Source organism: Taeniopygia guttata, chromosome 11 (assembly GCF_048771995.1).
Source record: "Taeniopygia guttata chromosome 11, bTaeGut7.mat, whole genome shotgun sequence".
In the NCBI taxonomy this organism is placed as follows: Eukaryota; Metazoa; Chordata; class Aves; order Passeriformes; family Estrildidae; genus Taeniopygia; species Taeniopygia guttata.
In genome coordinates, this window is record NC_133036.1 from 7,121,697 (window position 1) to 7,143,560 (window position 21,864).

A 21,864-nucleotide genomic window follows, 5' to 3' on the forward strand; every position below is an offset into this window, starting at 1 on the left:
CCATAAATTAGACAAGTAATTTCCCACTTGTATTTTAGAGATATTTTGAAGTCCACAGACTACTCCAAAGGAATCTACACAGAAATAAGTCAAGAGCAGTATTCAGTAGGCTTGCATTTGCTGTAGTGAAGTCTATCAGACCTAAAGGAAAGGCTCCATTAATTTAAAGCCCTTCTCAGCCACATGGTCCCAGCTCACAACTTACATAAATGGGTTTATAAGATGCAAACAATTGATAAAAAATTTTCCTGAGATTCTGTAAATGCTTATAGAGCTACAAGGTAGTAAGACACAATCAGTTTAATCCAAAGTTAGTAATTTCTAAGATTCTGGCAAAATCAGTGGGATATGATTCAGACTCTAGGTACTAATTACCTATGACTGTGATGATTCTAGTGACAAGGACAGGATAAATATGTATTTCTTTCTACTACTTTGCTTACCGACATGAGATGGCACACTAGCAGATTCATATCTGTCCTTATTGTGTTTATTGTAAATTAAAGCCTTGGCTCGCAAAATACAGAGAAAAGCACAGTTCTTATTTCAAAAGCTCCCTCTAGCTTTTCCTAACGGTTCATTACCAGAGTTTTTCTGATGATCTGCTAGAAAAAGCAGCTTAGAGTCAAAGGTGGTCTCATCAGTCTTAGAGAAACACAAGCTCATATTGTATAACCAATTTCAAGTAGGTTTTTAATTTGTAAAAGCCACACAGTTAAGATGACATTAAAAACCCACCCCCTTCTTTTGATTCAAGATCAAAGAGATTTTTAGAAAAGTGACATAACCCTTAGATGTCCCAGAAAACCACATTTGCCACAATTAACCAGCTTCAGTCTCCAAGCCTCAGACACAGAGAGGAGCTGGAACAGCATGTTCAGAGCAGCGAGGGCTCGTTGCAGTTGTGGGCACGTTTGGAGTAAACAAGCACAGGTCAAGCTCCTGTAGAACAGCTTCGTTCTAGCCTGTGACAGCCAGGGGCAGACGGTCAAAGGCAGCTGGAAATGAGTGCTCTGGGATTCCCAAGGCAGTGGGAGCAGCACAGCTCCCCTGAACTCGCTGTGCCCCACGGATCCAGAGCAGCGAGCACCGGATCTGGCAGCTCCAAACACGGTGGGGCCACTGGCACCGCACAGGTGAACTGCTCAGGTGCACGTGGTCCAGATGCTTCTTTTCATCCAGAGGTAAACTAAACAGTCCGGTGACTGCCCTGAGGTCTGGGATAGCAGAAGCAGAGATAAATGCAAGAAAATGAGTGAGAGTCTATAGAAAGAGGAGTTAAGGAGATGGGAAGTTCGAAGGTAAGCTTTATCTTCAAGCTACCCCAGCGTGCTCTCAGAAATTCTGCATACAATGTCTTCTGATAAAACTTGATGTGAGACAGCTGAACAAGCTGTCTGGTTTTAGGATGCCCAAGGTCTACTCAGTCCTTACCATAAAATTGTTACAGGACAAAGAGTTGACACCACAGTTATTCCAGAAAGGTGAGATGAGAAACTCATCAAAAAAGACAGCACAGAAGTAAAAGAAACAGATGAGGATGATAAGTAATTTTCTGTGAACATGGATAACTTCTATGAGAGAAGGTGATGCTTTAAAATTACCTTCATTATAAAAGAAAAAGGAAGCTTTTGCAGTGGATTATCCATCACAGCTGTGCTTAAACCACAAAGGATGGCTTTAGCTGCAAAGGCTGCATGTCAGCAGAACAGAAGAGGACACTGGCAGTGGGAAAGTGTCCAGCAAGAATGTATTGCAACACTGCCCAGAGCTGCTGGGGCAAATCAGCACCACAAGAGTCCCCTCCACTGCTCCCAGGTACCAGGGGGGATCTCAGCACATACAGCACCCGGGGAGAGCACACACATGAGCACATATCAGAGATCAGCCCTAACACTGCCAGTCCACACTGGGTAGGAGCCTCAGTCCTACTGAAAATCCCCTTTTATCTTCAGCAATAGAGGTTTTAGAGCCAAAGTCCAGTTCCACTGTTGTGGGTGTATTAATAGGAGAGATTACAGCTACTCAGAAATAACATATCTAACCTTCTATAGTGCCCTCTGTTCCTGCAGCACATACATTCCTCACTGGAGATATCAGATCAAATAAAGACATATCAGTTCAGCAGGTGCTACTGCCCACTCAACCACCACCCAGGGAGTGGACTAGAAACACAGATTTAACCTTTAAATTAAATGGGAATGAAGGGGAATTTCAGTCATTTTGCAGACCATCACCAGAGGAACTATGGCCCACATCTTGTGAAATGCTGATATAGATGAGTAGCAAATAATGCACAATCTTCTATATTCTTTTTATATATTTTAACTTCCTTCTATCTTTATGCACTTTCACAGAGATCTAAGATTTCACAGCATTCAAGCACTCTGTGTGCTGTAGAAAGGGATAAAAAGACACATTATGAGTTTAAAAAGTGAGAATTTCATGGGAGAGTTAAAATTGTCACTAAGGGAACACCAGAAAGAATTACTGATTTTTCAGACTGCTTCTACATCAAAGGATTAAATAAGAAAACCAAAGTCTTTTATAAACTCAAGCAAATGTACAGACAATGTCAAAGCTATTTGGTCACAAATTGGAGCCATCATTTTCACTTTGAAGGCTTGCACAAGAAGCTATTCTGCACTAGAACTGCCACAGAAATTGAAAGAAGAAAATGAATGGGACAGGGGAAATATGGACTTACAGTTCTGAAAGAGTGTAAAGTGCTATGTAGAAGCAATATTTATATGAGACACCGGAATGCTAAAGACTTTCCTATTGCCCATCACTGACTGTGATATATGGGCTGTGGTTGTCACATATACAGAAGGACAAACCTGAATTGGATTGTCCTCTGTGGAATGAAACTGTTTGTCCCTACAGGGAATTAGAGGTCCTCCTCACTGTCACTGGAGTGATCTCAAACCCCTCTTTGTTCATGGATGCAGGAGTGGGTCCATCACCATCAGCTGGTAAGAAAAACTAATTATGAAAACATGAAATCCTATTCTGAAAATCAAATTGGCCAGTGGTTAACAACCACAGCAGGTCAGAGAGCTTCAGTTTGTCCTGACTTCATAATTTGCCCTAATCAGAGACTTGTATAAAGACCATCAGTCAGCCTAAATTCTGTGGGCTGACTTGGAAAGAACGTTTCGAGTCTCCTAACTGGGACAGATTCAGACCTTCAGCTTCTCCAAGATGACCTGTGCCAGGAACATCCACGCAGATCTCTGTTTTCACTCTTTTCACAGGCTGTTGCATGGCTTTGCCCCAGTATATTACACTTAGTACTGCAATTATTTACAATAACTCATTATCACGGTGACAGCAAAAGCTCTGACAGAATAGAGGAGATGGAAGAGGAAACTCATTCTCTGAGATCAACAGAACTGACAAACATCAGCCAAACATCACTTCCATCAGGAGTGCCATGGAAAGGGCCATTGGCAGGTGTAAGCAGCCCTGCATCTGTGCAACCTGACCCCAGAACTCAGCACCAAACCCATCTGTACACACGCAAATATCCAGCAAATTCCTTCTGGGCTAGAGAAAGCAGTGGGTCCATTTAGCTGATTATATTTCCTAGAAGTCTCCCTGTAAATGTATTCTCTAAAAATGTTTCTTGCATGTGTATATTTCCATTTTCTTTGAGATTTCAAAAGAGTTGGCATTGTTAATTTTGAATACTGCTAGTTAATTGTTGGTGAGAAAAGACAAATTATGAGCAGGGGAACTGTTCTGGGAGGATTTAGTGTATTTGAATAATTCAGACCCCTGCCGTTAACGTGACAGGATTGTTTTTCTCCTGCAGTAGCCTGCTGCTACAAGAATTAAAACTGTCGTGGCAGGCTACAGCTTGGGCTAGGCCTTAGTAATGAGCTTTATCAGTCAATAAATGATTTTATGCAGCAAATTAAACTGTAAATTTGGTTTAGGTGGTAAATATTTAGAGAATAAAGATATCCAGCTAATGAGGAGACTGGGTGGGGGAAAAATGTAATGCAAATGTCAATCCTTTAAATCTTTGGTAGGCTAAAGCTCTGCAGAAACTTTACTGCCACTGCCTTCTTTGTTTTCCTTTTTTTTTTTTTTTTCCTTCTTAAAGAGCAAGAGTAAACTATCTCAACTGTATTTACAGATGCTGGAGAAGGAGGCAAAGACTTTTTGGGGTATTGTGAAGCCACAATTCCATGCACTCACTTGACTCTGGGATTGAAGCATTAAGCAGCCTTGTGCATCAAATGCTGCTCCTGGCTGTACCCACAGCTTACACAAAAAGATGTGTTTGGCCCTCAGCTGTAGCAGAAGAGAGCAGCAGCAGCAATCAGCACAGGCAACCAGTGAAAACATTCTCCTTTTAAACAGGAGACTGCTGGCAAGGTGACCTTTGGGCTCCCAACCTCTCCTGGCTCACCCAAATCCTGCCCTGCTCTGTGGCCCAGCCTCGAGGGCACGTGCAGAGAAAGGGATTCTGAGAACATCAATAGATCAACAGGAGGAACAAGGTTTAAAGAGGCACATCTGGATTAACGTGGATGAAAGTGCCTGAACAAATCAGCTGCACTGGTTCAAAGGTCAGGTGATTAACAGTGTGCTGTTTCAAGAGCAGGCAGGGAAGCACTCTACCAAAATGCTGATATCCAAGATGAGTCCTTGACTTCCAGCTATGCTCCAAGGATTATTCTTTCTCCAGGGAAGTTTTGGAAAACTTATTAATCTTGGCAAGGGCATCCATTTCCAAGATGAAAATTTTACATGCAATTTTTTTTTTTTTTTTTTAACTCTGGCCAAAAAAAATTCAGCTTTCAGAGAAAAAAATGTATGGGAAAAAAATGTCAGTTGGCTCCATAAAGAATTGCTGGAACTCATCCTAAAGCTAGGAGTGTTAACCTTGACATCCTTTATCACTTTCTAACAGTAGTAGCAATTTTTTTGTGATTTCTGCTGGATCCTTTATTCAATACTTTTTGACAAGGAAAATATATGCAGCCCCTGACAGAACCCCTGAAACAATGGCTTTATTTGTGCCTTCCAGGTGACGCTGCCAGATGGTAAAATCTCAGACAAACAAAGCCAGAAGTGCCCATGCCCTGTGTAGGGCTAACACAGAACCTAGTCCAGCACAGAGAAACCATCTCCTTTCCTGAGAATCACAAGAGAACTAAGAATTGATCCCAGAAGCTCCACTTTGAGGTGGTTCCAGGCTCAGACACAGCAAAACAGACAGAGAAACCCCCAAATACCACAGAGCCCCCAGGCTCCACGTTCTCCTCTGGGAGAGCTCCTTGCTGATGCCCAGGTCAAGGTCAGCCTTGATATTTTACAAACCACTTGATAAGGTATAAAACAAAGTCTGCACAAGGCCTTAAAGCAAAATTTGAAAAGGACACAGCTACATATTGAAAGGAAATTGAGCTGCAGAATCCCCCAGTAAAACTCGGTGGGACCCACATATTGTACACTCCAAACAATATGCCATTAAGTGCAATAAATCCAAATAGCACCCTGGAGATCTGTTTGGAAGATCAGAATATATATTGGGGATATAGTGTGCAAGGCTGTTTTTAACATGAAATCTATTCAACTGAAAGCTGTTGATGTTAACTGTTTCTTGAAAGACCCAATATACTAATGCAGTTTATTTACATAGCAGAGAACAAAACTTCATGTATCACCTTCTCTATGCCTTTCTTTGATTAGATTGCCTCACTTTAATTACTAAATTCTGTTAAAGGACTTTCCACACAGATGTAATTTCATGCAGGTGTTACCTGGTGTAATGAAACCAGATGTTTCCAAATGCTCCCTCATTTGAGATGTGTGTGCTGCAATAGCCTGATTTGTATATCCATCAGTTCAAACTGGAAAAAAAATGTGTCTGGGAGCATTAACTGAGATCAGACTGTGAGGATAGAATGGGTAGTGCCACCTCTTGTCTCCTTTTCCATACAAAACTCTTGCACTTGTAAATAACTTTACTTTTAAATATCTTCCCCTATTGATCCTGTTTTGATTAATCCTGCAGGCTATTTTGCAGAGCATATAGGAGCACAGAGACATGGATGTATGCATGGAAAAAGCATGTCTGTTCTTCAGTGAACACAACCTTTTCAGTGACATTTCAACATTATGTACTGTATAGAATCTGTGAAGCTTTCCAGCTAATTTCTACAACGGAACAGAAACTTCTTGACTGGTTATGGAAGGACTCAAAATATGCTTATTGAGGTATATAAGTAGCAATTAAAACAAAATAAAACACCTCAAAACTCATTTTATTTTAAAAAAATAAAAATAAAAACTTCCATTATTGTAAAGTCACAACTGGCCAAATGACAGACCAAAGGCTTAAAGTGACAGAAAGAAGGGACAGTGTGCAGAAACACAGAGAGAAGAATGAAGCCCATATCACACCTAAGATGACAGCAGCTCTGGAGGAACTTCTGTGACACACAGATTTTTAAACAGTTTTCTGATAATCTCAGTCCACCAGACAGATCATGGTCAGAGCTGCACTGTCAGACACTGGGGGGAAATCCTCCCCATCACACAGGGGTAAAACCAGGGGAATTAGCACAGAAAGCCTTTGCCAGCTGCAAACTGCCACAAAAGGGTCGTGATGAAATATTCAGATTTTGACCCAAAATGAGCAAATCCAGTGACTCCAATTGGTCCTTCCAACACGAGCCTGAGCCAGAACCCCTTCCCATTTCTCCCCATTGTTCTGTCAAGCCCTGATGCTGCACAGATGACACCAGCCCAGCCCTGGGCTCCAGCTCTGAACAATGAACAGCAAATGGCCAATGGGCACCAGCAGAAAGTTCAAGACTAACAGAAAAAAAGCAGTGGCACAAAAGCCTTGCCAGCCAGACAGCTCAAACCAACCAAGACACTCTTTTTTTGAGTTAGTTTGTTAATATTAAAAATAAACAAATAAAGTTGAAAATATTCAGAAATTATGCTGCCCTCCCCTCCTCTTCCACTAAGTTTTAATTCTTTTGCAAAGTGGTCATCACTTGGCATCACATGAAGGCAGCTCTGCGGCATTGGGTCTTGGGCACAAGGATGACACAAGGCTGCACACACACACACAAAGCCATTTTATATCTGTAGGCTCCACATCTCTGTCTTTACAACTACCTTTCTGAACAAATTCATTTTTATTTTGTGTTGTTTTCAGGGTTTGGTTTTTTTTTTGTGTTTTTTTTTTGGGAGGGGGAGGTAAGGGAAGATACAGGCTAGTCAACTAAACTACTGTCTGCCCTCATTATTTCAATTCAGGGACTGACAGTACAAGACTTAATATTACAATAAAGCAAAACTGGTGTCAGCAAAAAAAAAAGTTTCGATGACACACTGATATGGAACACTATGATACACTGGTAAAAACTATGTGAAAACCAGAAACACATAAGACTGCAATTTAATCTTTTTATTTGAAATATAAATATTGTTACTATCAAGCTTGACAGTATAGAAAATGTGTGCCCTGCAGCCTTCTGACAAAACAAAATTTATATTTAAAACTTCCTGAAATAATGCCTTTCATATGTGGAGTTTTGTCACATTGCAGCGGCTCTGAGCCTACCTTATGGTCCTGCACCTTTAATTATTTTATGCCTAGAAGACACATTTTAAATAGAAGAGGCGGGTTACAAGAGTTTTGACAGCTGTGGATGATTAAAATACTGACAACATGCACTATATAAAATTCCCTGAGGTTTTAGCTGGGTACTCACGCGAAAGTTAGCGATTCGATTGCCTCCCCCTGCCAAATCCCACCAGCATGAAATGTTGGTATCACTGCCCTCTTAACCCTTCTCTATTTAGGCAATGCATCTCCCCCCTCCATATTTTTGGGGTTTTTTTTGTTTGTTTGTTTTGTTTTGGGATTTTTTAAATATCTCAAGGCCACATACTTGAAAATTGGTCAACAAATTTGATTTAGTAATCTGTTCCCGTTTAACAAATATGCAGCCAGGTTTCATGGCCAGCTGTTCTGTATCACTGCATGAATGGAGGGAAGGGAAACCGTTTAAAACATATGAATGGTTTTAGGTTTTATTTTCATCAAACCCCCTTACAGGAGTGTTATAACTCGGTGCTAATTTTCTGGCCTCTTGACCTACATGTTTAGGTTGTGCAAAATATTATATTATGAGGGAATAAGAGTGCTTCCCAGTTCAGAAAAAAAAACCTGAAGTGCATTCTTAGCATTAGCAGTGGCAGTTGCCTCCTGACTTCATACACTTGAGTTGTAAGTTTTGGATAAACTGGGGTCTTACCCCTCAAGTTCTTCAAATTAAAAGCTGCATATGAAATAATATTAATTACACTGACCTTGAGCTGTGGCTTCAGCTATGTCAGTCTGTCCTTCTCTTCTGGTTAAGGTGTCAAAGAAATACTAGAAGTGAATCAGCTCCAAAAAATAGATGAGCAATTGCAGAGCCAGACTATCTGGATGGGCATAAATTATTGGCTATTTTTACTACCTTGAATTCATTTTAGTTTGTTTAGACATTCCTAAATGCAAGAAAAGACAAGGAAGAAAATCTCATCACTGAAAGAGCAGACTTATCATTTGGACATTGCTTTTAGCCCCAGAAGACAAGGCAAAGATGAATTTGGGATAAACCAGTTTCCACTCTGATGATGGTAAAGCATCTCCTCCTTAAATAAAATAAATAAATAATAAAGCACAAATGCTCTAGATATATTGCAATTCAGAAAGAAAAAGCAATATCTATGCTGGTGCCATGGAAAGTGCAGAAAGATGCCCCAAAATTCCACACCACATAGGAAACGAGGTGCAAGAAAAGGACAAGGTTCTTCTCCTTACTGTGCAGTCAGTGCAAGTTACTGAAGCAGAATTACAGAAACTAGAACCAAAAATAGGTGAAGTATTTGACTAAAAAAGTAAAAGGACATAGTAAAAATTTCCAAAATATTCCTATTATATTTGACTAAGGCAGAAAAAATTCCTTTTATTCATCAATATTGTAAACAGAATGTTTGATATATCTTTTTCTATTAGAAATAAAGAGAGACCATCCCTTCCTTGAAAAATCATAAATCTACCAGTTACACATTGCAGGAATTACCCACAGCAACAGAACTTCATACAATACTTCACTTCCTAGGAAAATATTACTGATTGCAAAGTGCATCTGGAAATGATGCCCACAAACGAGAGCCTTCCCCCATGTGCCTTGAGGATTTTCAAGTGCATCAGACAAGCAAATAGGGCTGCCTTCTGCCTGCTCTGAAGGTCTTTTTAAAAAAATAATCATGGAATATTTAGAGCATCCTCATCACCCCACCCTTGGGAAAATGAGTTATTAAAAATGCTGGAATGCAATCTGTGTCAAAGGAGATGTTACATCAGTAGCCCTGGCCACCTGCTTTTTGTTGTTTTTCACGTTCTCAGTAAAGCAAAAGAATGAAATACATAACCCAGTGTCCTTGTCTCCAAATCTTCATTGTTATATATAGGATATTGCTGAGTGTTTTATGGCCACTGCTGTTTCCTCAACAGACGCTGCCCAGTACAGAGGTGCAAGCACTGGTCTGTAAAACACAGGGACCACTGGAGCAGCTCAGCCACACAACTCAGCTCTTTCTGCTCCCAGTCCATCCCATCCATCACACTGTTCATTACTGGTTGAATCATCACTTTCCAACTGGTTTTGGGTTTTCACAAGGCACAGCTCCTCACGCACACGCTGATCTGTTCAGAGTCTGCCTCTCATCTTTCTTCACACAAGTAGTTACAGCTTGGTATTTTTGTATCCAATTATGAAGAAAGATGAGAATGAAATGGGAAATAAAAAAGTGACAGGTAGAATTACAGAACAAAATGGTATTGTACGCTTGCTTGATGCTAATTGGTTTTCTTAACTGTTTAAAATCTGTAGCACAGCATAGAATAACGCAGCAGTAGTGGTCTGCTAGCCATTTTTGACAGATTTTTAGTCCATTTAATCAACTTCGTGGCAGCTCTAATACATTTTGGCTGCTGAGGATCTCAACAGACACACCACAGATGACCTCTATGGCAGAGAGAATGGGGGATGAAAGAGCAAACAAATGCTTTTATGAAAGACAAAATGAGAAGTCTTGGATTTAGTGAGGTTTCCTTTTTTTTTTCCCTTAGCTTACACAAGTGGCAATATTTAACTGTTCAATAAATGAGCTAAAGGTTCAGTACTCCTGAACACCAGCATTATCAGTAATGTATATTTCCTTTCATGTGTTCCTGTGCATTGTTATTGATAGAAACTTTTAAAGTCAGCTCAGGTGTGACCGACTGCAGACAGGTCACTGCCAAGGAGCACGTGGAAATGAGAGCAGCCAAGTGACAGCACACCAAAGTGATCCTACAACCGATTCATTCCTCAGTACACATTGTATGGGTATGTTTTTTTGGAATAAAGACTCACTGAGAGTGAACAAAAGCCGTAAAAAGCTCCATGCACCAAAAATTATGATGTTAATGTCGTTCTGCTGCTCATTTCAGTACTAGAAGCTACAGAAGGTAAGGAGATGGGGAAGGAAAGAGAACAAACTTTTAAATTACCTTAGACACATAACCAGATTTCAGTTTAGGCTTAAGAAGCAAGCTGGTAATAATCTTAAAATCAGCATTTTCTCTGGAGGATGATATTATGAAATAATAGACATAAGCCAAATAATAGCTATCAACTTCTTTGGAACTTTGTGAAACTCATCTCACTCACATTTGAAAGCACTCTCAGATCCAGAGAGACAACCACCATGAAAAGCAAGGTACAGTAAAAATTGAGCACTTTGGGCTTAATTTATGTTCCCAGCTACAGCTTTTGGGATGCTGTACATTAGTTGTATATATGCTTTTACATATTTCTAAGAAAAATGGTCCTCAGAAGATGATGAATAGCATGCCTTACCAGAAAATATATGACAGATTCTAAAAATGGTACATTTTAAAATTGGTATAGATATTTATACTTGCTCTGATCCTCTGAGATGTATATTGAAATGTGTAATATAAACAGCAAAGGGCATTCCAAGACAAGCAAATTAAAATGAATACTGCATCATTCTCTCCCGTCCTATTATTGTAAGTTCTCAGGAGGCCTACAAAAAATTGTATGTGAACTAAAAATGTATGTAAATCTAGTAAAAGTTACTTTAGAAAACCCTAATCTTTTATTAGATCACAGTGTAACTGATGTTTAAAATAAGAAGTTAGGGCTATTATCACAATATATAAACAGAGTCTGTGATGGACTATCACTAGCATGCTGTCTTTATAACATTTTACATCGTGCTTTCCTACATATATTAAAATGTATATATCACCATCAATTCAGGATGAAAGAACTTTATTTTTTTAGAAACTAATATTATCCCCATCTCTATGAAAGAGCTATTTATCACCATCTGATAAAACCACTGCTCATTCTTAGTCTCTTGGTAGTAGCTTTTACTCTTTCCTCCTGGGCTGCTGTTCTCAGGTAATAACCTGGGCCCGGGTAGGACCTCCCCAGCCTTGGAATTTTTAGTAGTGCCAGAACCCCCTAACATCTGTCTAGCCTGTTCTGGAAACCCTCTGATGAAGTCTGCATCATTACTCAATTCCCCCTGTGGTTACAAAGTTTTCCTCCCAGTCATCCTAATGCATCTTGGCTGAAAATTAAATTGGTTTCTTTTGAATTCCCTCAAGTGGAAGGAGAACAATAAGCACCAGCCTTTGCATAACTTTCTCATATTGGAAAGACTATCACCATGATTTCTCTGTAGGTTTATCAGTTCCCACAACTTTTCTTCATAGATCATGCTTTATAAATTTCAGATTTTCCTGTCACCCTCCACTCAATTTAATATGTTTTCTTGATATGTAATATATGGTGCCCAGTGTAGTTCTTTAGCTGTGCACATTCCACTGCAAATTTTTTCCACAAGGACATTATTTGTGACAAAACCAAAAGCTGAAATCAGGACAATTCAGCAACATCTTACCCCTTTCCCCAGGCTAGTTATTCTTTCAAAGAAATCAGATGGATTAGCTGAAAACAAATCACTTCGATCTTACATTACCTTTTACAACCCTCGTATCATCTGAACAGTTAGAAAGATTTTTTTTTAAAAGCTTGTTCCAGTGTATTTTCAAGAATAGTGATTGGGCTGACTTGTTTATCAATTCCAGAACCCTTGTTTTTCTCTTTTGAAAAAGGTACCTAGAACACTCGTACTTTTTTTTTTTTTTTTTATGGTTGTCTTCCCTCATCCTCTCAATTGCCAGAACATACTTCAGCATTTGCTGAACAGAAACCCATGTTGGTGTTTCATTCCTATGAAATTGAATGATTGATGGACTTATTCTAACAACTTCCTAGAGAGAGAGTCAGATAGCTAAAAATTCAAAATGATTATACAGAAGCCATCCAGCTTCCCACTCCAAGAAAATCCATAGATGGAGGTTCCCACTGCAGATCAGGCAGTACCCAGATACTTGGTGACACCCAGCTCTGCTTCCTGGCTTTGCACATTCAAGAATGAGCAAATTCATGGAGTTGAACTGTCAGAAAAATAAGTATAGAGGAAAAAAATACCCCTAAAGATGCCAGAGTGTGCAGCTTCAAGGGATTGGAGAGGTCAGTGATACCTTCCAGCAGCTGATGGTAATTAGGTGGGTTTTCCTAAAAAGTGGCGTCTCATCAGTGCAATGCAAGGAATACATCACCAAATCCTGGCTTTTTGGAAAGAAAAACAGGAAGAATTCAAAGCTGAGGAACACCAGCAGAGTCCAGATCTCCAAAAGCTTTGACTTTGGGGTTTTATGCTCATTACTCTAGTATTTCAAGATGTTTTCTTCTATCCAACACATCTCTTGCACTACCTTCCAGCCTGGTTGCTCCTTGAATGCACAGAGTATTGTTCACACTGTCATTTAGCTATTGTAAATACACATAACTTCCAAATAAATTCCTAACCACCCAAAAACTGGTATGTATGACAGCCCTTCAGAGCCCTTAAAGTTGGAAACATTCTGATAACAAGCAGCAATTTACCTGCTATGGATCACTCCCGAGGTGGAGTGCAGAGCCTGCCAGAAAAAATAATGCAAATACCATTTTGTGAGTTGCAAGGGAATTACCCTTCTGTGTTCTCCTCCCACAGTATCACCCTGCCAGTGCTTCTCAAGTACCACTGCAAGGTCACACCTCAGTCAACACAGCTGTCACTCCTCCTGTGTCCCAAGGAACAGGAGAGGGAAGTGAGGACCGGAGCCATGGACCTGGTCCCAGCCTTGCCAGCACCTCCCCACCGTGCTTCCAGCAGTGGGATGGAAACATCACTGCAGTTATAAGGTTCCACATGGGCAGTCATAAGGTTCCACATGTGAGGAAGGTGGTTGCAACACGGCTTGCAGGTCTTTGCTTAGTTAAAGGGAAACTTTCACTAGTAGTGGAAGGCAGGCAAATTGAAATATTTAGCAAGCATTAAATGCCCTTGGAAATAAATTGGTGTCTTTGTGAGCTGCCCCATCTGAAGAGTTGTAAGGTACCACGAGAAAAAGAAGTCTTTATGAAGAGCTGATTCATGTGTTATGTCACTTCTGCACTAAAGACTATGTTATCTTCTGAAATTATGGAAAGGAGGAGGATATTTTTAGTAATTGTTGGCTACTCGGGCCACTGAAAGAAAGCATGTTTCTCTGGGTACAACTAATTCTGCTTGTGGTTTCAGAGCCCCCTGCCAATATTTCAATAACATATACATTACGAACTGCTACAGCTGGCAAGGTGTACCTGTGTTGTCTATTCCAGGGAAGGATTTTGCTGCTTATTCAAAATGAATAGATTCAGAAGTGGAATCCAGCATGGAAAATGAAGGAAGGTCAGGGGAAGGGTAATATTTATGGAAGATTGAGCATTTTAGTGTGCTACTGGCTTCAGGGTCTGCACTCCCTAAAAATACAGGGTTTTATGCACTGGAGTGCTGAGCAGACAGAGTGTAAGTAAAGCATTTGTTTGAACCTTCACAAACAGGCAGTTGCTTAGTATTCAACAGAGAAAAGAAAAGGAATTTCTACATTTTATGTTGCTCCAGAGCAGAAATATTTTACCCAAATAAGCAACCTAAGAGGGTTTTTCAATCAACAAGAGCAAAGTGCTCTGAAACACACCTTGGTGTCGGCACTCGTATGGCAGATGCATCTTTCTGGAATGTCTCTCAGTGTTGGGGACAGCATGGAACAAGTGCACGGACAGCTGTGAGACAGCTCTAAAGGATGGATCCAGTGCACCAGAGCATTGTAAGATGGGTCTGAGGGTTTGAGAGAGACATGGGGGCAGGTGCTTGATAGTGTTCAAGAATTTCCACAATTAAGATACAGCCACAATTAAGATGCAGATAAATGGTGAGAGCTGGCACTCCATGGCTGAATTCATTTTCTGGAAATACATGAGTGCTAGTGAGCTGAAGAACATGGGAGAACTATGCAGTGTCAAAGGCTGCCTAGTTCAAATATTTAAATCTAACAGGATTACAAAAAAGTCTCATCCTGGTGTGACCAATCATTCATTGGACCAATGTTTGTGGCCTGAGCAAACCCAACCTGTAAACAACATTAACGTTCCATGTTGGTAGTCAAATGTGTGTGCTCAAAGACTGAATGGACATGAAGGCTATACAACAGAACCTCTTCTCTACACCTACAGAGCTATTTTGATAAAGAAGAGGATGAAAATATAAAGTCCTGTAAATAAAGAAATATGGAAAACTGTCCTTACTAGCAACCAGAGGAAAGCTGAGCTTCCAATTATCTGTCTTTAAGCATTAAACTCAGGGGTGGGAGGAAACAGGGTAAGCAGCACAACTAAGTAAAAACACTGACCCTAAAAACACCCTTGCAAATTGCAGCAAGGGAACCCATGGATTGGGTAAGGATGAGAAGGAATTGAAGCACTTTTGTTCTTCATAGCACAGTGTTTTGGATCCCTGATGCAAAACACATGAGCACATCGTCCCTGCTCTTCCACGCCCTTCCAAAGGCTGACACCTCCCACAGACATTTTTAGGATGACAGTGGCCAAGAAATAAAAACAACTTATATATTTGCTCACTGGCTCTTCCAGAGTTCCTACTAATATCATCTAATCACAAGTGGACTATAGCCTGTATTTCCTAACCCCAATTTAGAACTGATTTTTGTCTTGATTAATTCTATGATCAGACCTGTATTCACTTTAGCTGGAATATATTGGACCTTTGACTCCTCAGACTTATTTTCATGTGCCTGGGAGCAAAATTCCAGTTATATATCTATATTCTGCAGCTCCTCTTTCCATATCAGGCATAACATTGCTCACATCCACAAACGTCCCCGAGCAAGAAATGAGCAGTGCTCCAAGGTTCAAGGATATAAAAGCAGGTCCTGCTCCCTGCTCTGTTTCTATGCACATTTTTTTCCTGTAGTATATAAAGTGACTTACAGGAAGCTACCAGTAGTGAAAAGTTGTAATTCATTGGAAAAGAATCTGTACTTTAAGGAACAGGCACCTTCTTACTGGATTTCAAATAATATATCACATAATGAAATTATTCTACATCTCCTGGTCATCACATGGTCTTGGGGAAATCAGAGTCAGATATTTAATACTAAGTATGTAAGGATCCTATGGAATTACAGACTACATAGAACTATTCTTGTCTGCATAACCGAACCCCTCAGCAGAAACAAGCAATTTTAAAAAATTATGATCTGTCCTCCATTTCACAAATACACACATAAAAATAAAATACAATAAGCATTCTTTGGGATGGTTCCTTACCCAAAACATGCCAGACAATTACATGGTATGCTGTTTTAATTAGAAACTCTTCCTCTCAACAGGTCCCACTTGAAATGGGTGACACTCATCTTTACCTCATGGCTGGAGTAGAAATGTATTACAATCACATCTCCAGTCAAAGAACATTGCCATTTTTTCCTAGATCAGACACCTGCTATCAATTTGAATGGTATCTGATTGAATATTTCTGCAGGAAGGACAAGAATCAATTATTCATGAGTACTAAACAATAGACTGTATAAACACAGTTCATGAACCTGAATCCTTTACAACCTAGCTTATCTTTGATACATTTATAAGGGCAGGCACATCTTTTAAACAACTGACATATTTGAGGCCCCCCAAAAAGGGGAAGGATAGAACAGGAAACACATTTTTGTTAAAGAAAATGTGGTGTTTTGGGCTTGGTGGACTTTCTGTTCTTTTGCTTATAAAAGTGGTAATATTTAACTGTTTAAAGAAATATCTCATGTGACAGACACTTCCCTGAGACTCGCAGCTCACATTCTGCTGAACCAGGTCATTTGGGTAATTTAACTGAACACAAAAATATTTGCAACTATTACACTCTTACCCATGAGTCTTGTATGAGTTTTGGACTCCTACCTGTTCTTGGCAATTTAGCAGAACAAAACATTTTGAGGTTCTTCCTGTCACTGGGTCTTCTCCATTTGCAGGAACCTATGTTGTTTCCCTGGCAGCTTCATCACTTTTAGGTTTCCAGCACAGTTCAATTAAGCTCAGCTGGCTCTGCAGAGCTGATCTGGTTGGATTCATGCCAGTTGAAATCCTGCACCTTGGTGTCTTAGCTGAGCGTGGCGATACAAACGTGGCTGATGTCAGATGGGGGAAAGCCTGATCCATACATCCAGAAAAAATGCAATCCTGACATCATGGTGGAATGATACAGTAGAAACCAGTAAATAATGTATTATGTTAAGAAAACGATCTCTCTCCAAACAAGGCTGTGAACGTTTCTGTCATGTTTAATATATTTTTATGTGTACCCCTTTTATTTTCTGGGCTGGTTTTGCCCAGAGTTGAGTTTGTTTTCTTCACAGTAGATGGAATGGGCTGTGTTTTGGCTTGGTGCTGAAAACAATGTTGATAATTCAGGGATGGTTTTGTTATTTCTGAGCAGAACTTACACAGAGTCAAAGCCTTTTCTGCTCCTCACCCCACCAGTGATGAGATTGGGTGGGGTACAAGGGATTGTGAGGGGACACAGCTGGAACAGGTGATCCCAACAGACCCAAGGGATTTTCCAAGTAATTTGGAAATGTATTCCAGCATATAAAACTGAGGGACGAAGAAGGAAGGGGGTATGTTTGGTGTTCTGAGATTTGTCTTCCCAAGACATTGTCATACATGATGGAACCTTGCTTTCCTGGGAATGGTTGGACACCTGCCTGCCAGGGGAAGTGGTCAATTAATTCCTTGCTTTGCTTTGCTTACCTGTGTGGCTTTTGCTTTACCTATTAAAATTATTTCAACCCACAATATTTCACACTTTTATTCTTCCAATTCTCTTCCCCATTCCACTGGTGGGGGGAGGGAGAGACCAGTTGTGTGATGTTTATTTGCCAGCTGGATTTAACCCACAACATTTTCCTATGGCAATGGTTTATACTTCAATGTTTAAAGCATGTGACATTCTGGAATTACAGCATCTATATTTAAAGTTCCAAGATTACAGCTTCTAGTGGTGAATGCTTGAACTCTTATGAAATACAGTTTGATTTAAAAATCAATCCTCCGATTGAGTTTAAAAAGGCACCTAGTGCTGTTTATTTGTTTTTATGGAAAATAATACAGGCAATTAATTTCTTTCATACCTTAAGTGTCTGAGTTATGAAAGTCCATAATGCAACATGGCATGCTTGATGAAAAACAGCTGAGGTGATTTAGTTTAGAGGAAGTGATTGGCATTTAGTGATTTTGATAAAAACTTGTGTGATACACAACAGGCACCTCAGCTGTACAGCTGATTCACTGAAAACAAACGCAGAGTGAATAAAATTTCTGTCATGTGAAGTTTTATGCTGGGGAGTCAGATAGAAGGAGGAGGACGTAATTCTTTCCTAGATCTAGTAGCTGCTGCTTTAAGAAAAGAAATGACAAGGTTATGGGTTCTCCCTCTGCCATGCACCTCCTTCATAAATTTTAGCATTAAATTATAAATAAAACATATGAGGACTCAGCTCAATGAGAAATATGTCTGGACTTTGGCACTGTAAAGGTCTGCACAAATCCATACAAGCTGCTTAACATTGATTTTCTTTGGCGTCTTTCGCAGCCCTATGCGGGCTTCACAGTGGAAAAGGCAGACATGTCTTTTATTGTATCAGGCCCTTTGCCATTAATTACAGACATGCCTTTCCTTAATGACTGGGCACAACTGGCCTGTTGATCCCCTGGCTGGATCACCCGAGGATGGAATCAACAGCACAGATGGGGACTGTGGACCATTTGCTATTCCTGGCCTCCCTCTTCTCCCCATCCTCTTCGCTCTTTGCCCAAAGGAGGTTTGGGCCGGAACCCCAATGGGCCAAATTTTCCTCATTCCCCTCTCCTTCTGAACCAGTTTCTTCAAAGCAAAAGTAAGCCAGCACACATCTCCACTCACCTTCAAGCAGAGGTCAGTGGGGAGAGCAAGAGGAAAAACTCATCTTTCATACACCTCGAAGTGAAAAACTCCATGGCAAAGCCAATATTAACTTCTCGCTCGATGTGGACAGCTAACCAAACTGCCTGAGTCTGCAGAACTGAGTGGAAAAGTTGAAAAAAATTTAAAAGAAAAAGTTTTTCTTGTGGTATTTTCACATCTTCACTCTGGTGCTGGCTAGTAAAGTAAATGGTCTTGGTGGTTGGTGCACAGGGCCAGGAGTGAGGAGCCCTGGCCTCTCTTCATACCTCTGCTACTGACTCACTGATGCAAACTGTTTGCACAAAATTCTTGAAAAGCATTCACTAATTTTAAGAGTCCAGTTTTGTGCATAAACAAGCAGAGACACGTGGGCACTGAGCATCTACTGCTTTTCACAAAGCCAGAGAGAAATTCTGGCACACACTGCACCACTGTCAACCATCCAGACCAAGATCTGGACCTTCGTTCTGCAAGACACAAAGCACTCTTCCCCCTAAGTCAGAAAGATGAGAGCTCCTCCTGTGCCCAAGAAGGATTCTTCCAGAAGACGCAGGACTTGGCATTGAATCATTACACCAAAAATTAGTGGACACATGAGCTTGAACAATTCCTGTTTCTCTCACCTGCTAAATGGGCATTAAATATGGGTCATAAATGTCCTCTGACCTCCCGTTCTGGTGTGCCAGAAAACCTGGCAGTTCCTTACGATCAGATCTGTTTCAGAACAACAACATTTGCTATAGCATTTTTAAGAACCTTAGAAGATGGTTTGATTCAGATCTGTGAATCTTTCAACAAATGTTTTCTAGAGGAAAGTTTTAAATTTTTTTCAGTATTCCCTTATGTATGACAGATATGTTGCATTGGTTTTCTTAATAAACCTTTCATGTCAATTGCATTCTTCTGGTTAAATTGTGCCTCTTGAGCAAGAGCTAGTGAAACATGTATCTGATTAGGAAAAACCCATGTTCATGTTAATTTCATGTTTTATTTATTTTTACTTAACTTTGACATGTTTCCTGGAAGATCTATCAATAGTAGCCCATCTCCATGATTGGTTCATCCAAATAATGACTGTTGAGCATGTAAAACAAATTGGGCAAGACCCAGCATGAAGAGCAGGAGGTAGAGCTCTCATCAAAATCAATTCTCTCCCAGATATAAAAGGTCACTGATAATTATGCGCATGAATCTAAGAATGAAATTTGCCTCATTGAGTTGTATTACCTCTTCACTTGCAATCACACAGCAAACAGGAAAAAGACAGAATTGACTGAAACATCCTTGCTGTTGTCCTACCAGCTGAACACTGTTTCTGTCCACAACTCACTTTCTGCTGAATTGCCAGCATTCAGCATTTCAAAACCTGATGCATTTTCTTTGCCCAGGGCAGATTATACATGGCATGTTTTTCCCCTCAACTGACTTTACAATTATTGTGCTCCTGGAGAATTTTCCTCCAGATTTATTCAAATCATGCGGGAATATATTTGCTAATTGAAGAAAAACATGGTGTTTTACTATTAAGGTCTAGATGTGAAGTCCTGAATCCCTTCCTGAAAGGTAGAGAAAGGTTTTGTGTTCAGGGACTCTCCCTGGTCTGTCATGGTGCTAACAGATCCCATATTGTCATGCTGCTGGTCTCCATTGGAATGCCCTCATCTCCAAGGGACGAAGGTATTTCATCACCTTGACTTCCTTCCACGTTCTGAACAAATCATTAAGGAAAAAAAAAAAGTAAAAAGCCAAATAGATGCTTTTGCTCCATGAGCAGAACACAATCAATAATAGTGTTACAATTTAATATTTGAGAGAAATATGTTTAGAGAAAACAAGAAATGAGAAAATCAAATCAACCATGTCTTAAAACGCCTGGTGAACATGTCCCCGGCCTTATGTCCTTTATGGAAATTGTGCTTATACAAGAGATAAGTCAGCAATGCAGTCAATAACTGGCAAACTTGATACTTCCAAACGCTCTAAGGAGGAATGTCAACCAACACTGATGAGCAGCTTTGAACCCTTGGCCTTTCAGATGCAGGCTGACAAGTTAACAGGCTTTTCTTCCTGAGTGGGGAAGAGGGTTTTCATAGCCTGTATTCCTACAAATAAAATGCAATCCAAAAGTTCTGGGCACATGCCATGTTTCTTAAAAGGGTAAGATTACCAGCGCCTCTTGATACACTGCGGGATGCCGATGTATGTTTGTACTCAGTGTGGTTTTTTGGTTTTTCCAGTGAAAAAAAGGGAACAAAAAAAAAAAAATCCACGGAATCTCTTACACATGGGAAAAGCATCCATTCAGCAGAGAAGCGAAATGGAGTCTGCTTGAGCTCATTTCTCCTCACTTACTTAAATGTAACTCTACAATAATGGACCATTGAAATAGCTTGGCATTATCACTTGCAATTAAAATGCTTCTGGAAGTCTTCTTTTCCTTTGGCTCTGAGAAGGGGAACCCCTTTATATGAAACAGCAGTAGAAGCAATGTTGGGCTGCACAGGCAAAGAGATTAAAGGAGATCTACTGGTGACTCAGGTGTTACTCAGGGTGAAGTTGTGTATTTACTCCTTCAGTGTGACAAACGCTATAGGAATGTCACCACAGTGAAACACACTTAGAGTAAAAAAGGTCTTAGGGTCAACAGACCTACAAAGGCCATGTCACTTGGCTGCACTCATCGTAGTCTAGGAGCAGGATCATCTATCCATAAATCAGAGCAACCATCTTAAAGCCCTTACAGAAACAGCACTTTGTGTTCTGGCTTCCAGATTCTTTTATATGCATTTAATTCCTTTGAGAAGTGGTCATTATTCATTGCTTCAAAAGAAGATAAAAGACCTGAAAAGCACCTAGGTAAGATTAAGAAAGGAGATAATGGTCTCAACCTTCTCAAGGAACAGATTCTACAGCTCTTATTTATTTTTCTTAGGTTGTCCTATGTTTCCATAGCTACCAATGTTATTTGTGGTTGGAAATTATGCACTCTCTTTTTATTCCCCCTACCCAATAAACACCTATTTGAATTTTAAATTTAATTCTAAGGGTTTGCTGATTCTCTTGGTTGTTGCTCACAAGTACAATATTTCCATCATGATGTGAAAACTGTAAGTATTTTCAGTTTACAAAAATTGAGCAAAAGCATAGGCTCTGTCATTTTGAGAAGTGGACTTCAGTTAAGCTTGGTATGGAATCCCACAGAATGTGTTCTTCAGCAACTCTGTTGTTTGTATTGAGATATCTGGTAAAGTCTTTTGGGAAAACATACCACATATCTCTTTAAGGTCCAACCAAAATATCATCTATCCCGCCCTCAGTACAACAGCCTTGCTGAGATAAATAGTTGGGGGGGAAATCTTCCACTGTAAATCA